Source organism: Trachymyrmex septentrionalis, unplaced genomic scaffold (genome assembly GCF_001594115.1).
Source record: "Trachymyrmex septentrionalis isolate Tsep2-gDNA-1 unplaced genomic scaffold, Tsep1.0 scaffold81, whole genome shotgun sequence".
Lineage (NCBI taxonomy): Eukaryota > Metazoa > Arthropoda > Insecta > Hymenoptera > Formicidae > Trachymyrmex > Trachymyrmex septentrionalis.
The window spans coordinates 900,580-902,098 of NW_017305997.1; positions in this window are offsets into that span (position 1 = coordinate 900,580).

A 1,519-nucleotide genomic window follows, 5' to 3' on the forward strand; every position below is an offset into this window, starting at 1 on the left:
ACACACACACGCACATGAATTTTTATCATTTCCTTTTTTGCATCTTTTCCTCTCTCTGTATTTATTACTATAATTTTTCTAATACTATTCTACATACTTTCGCTTTTGTATCTTTTTCTCATATATTATAAAAAAAACTTTTTCTATATTACGAGTATCTCTCCAATTTTGTTGATATAATGTCTTCTTACTGGCTAAGTTAGCAGTACTTCTAAACGGCGAATGGGAATCATTCTAGATTTGAGAAATGTAGACTGAGATTTAATTAAGATAAAAATATTGACGATATCTTTTCGTTTCCATTTATAATTACGATCATGCTCTTTATTGGTAAAAACTCACTATTGTAAGAGTATATTAAAGATAGTGGAAGGTAAACTGTAAACTGTAAGAACTCGTATCTACATTAAAGATATCTAACTATCTTGGATCATCTATTAGTTATATAAATAAGTACCAATAAGATTTCAATCAAATATTCTCCGGAAACATTATCAAATTTATTTTAACAAAAAAGCCATTACAATAAATATTTAGAACGCGCTTTTATCGATAAAATTGAAGTCAATTCTTAAATGGTTCTTAAGTCGTTAAATCATTAAAAAAGTTCTTAAATAAAATTGTGAAATAGAGAGCAGTGAATGGAATAGAGAGAGGGAGAAAGAGAGGGAAAGGGGGAGAAGAGGGAGGGGAAGAGAGAGTGAGGGAGAAAGGAAAGAAAAGAGGGAGGAGGAAGAGGGAGGGAAGGGGAGGAGGGAGGGGAGAAGGGGGAGAGGGGGAAAAGAGAGAGAGAGAGTCTCAATTTGCGTTTAAATATAGAAGGCTTACATCACATTTATTTACTTATTTACTTAGATATTAAAAGATATAAAATAATTCTATTTAGCTCTATTTAGCTCTATTTATTTAATTCTTTGTAATTGTTTATACATTGACTTTGTCCCCTCTTTTAATATTTATTTGAGTGACCAACACATTTTACTTATTATTATTGTATTAGTCATATTCTTGATGAACTACGTTCAATACATGTAATTTACATATAAAACCCGTTTTATTCGCAATTAATTTTAATATGAAGTGTTACACACTTCAATGTATTTATAATTATTTTATCCAACGTTTCAAGACAGCTCCTTTCGTGTTTGGGATAAGTCACCGTCTTTCTTTCGAATTTTCTGCTTAAAAACAACATCAAATCTATAAATTTTATAGTAACTACTCTTTAGATATGCAAAGGAGAAATTAGTAATTATTGTATTTTTGAAGAGAATTCCAAAGCGAGTCGAAACATACATTACACAACGAATTGAAAGATTTATGGAATAAAGTTTTAAGATTAAACTTTGCGTACTAATTACCACGCTGGCTCTGATTCGTTCTAATTTTTGGATTCTTTTCTGGTTTTGAATTTGAGGGAGAGTTCATAAGAAGATTACTTTTTACTAGTTAGAGAAAACAATGGGTTTTCCAGTCTAATCGTTTCCCGAATATAGCAAGTTGATTCTTTTAAGATCAC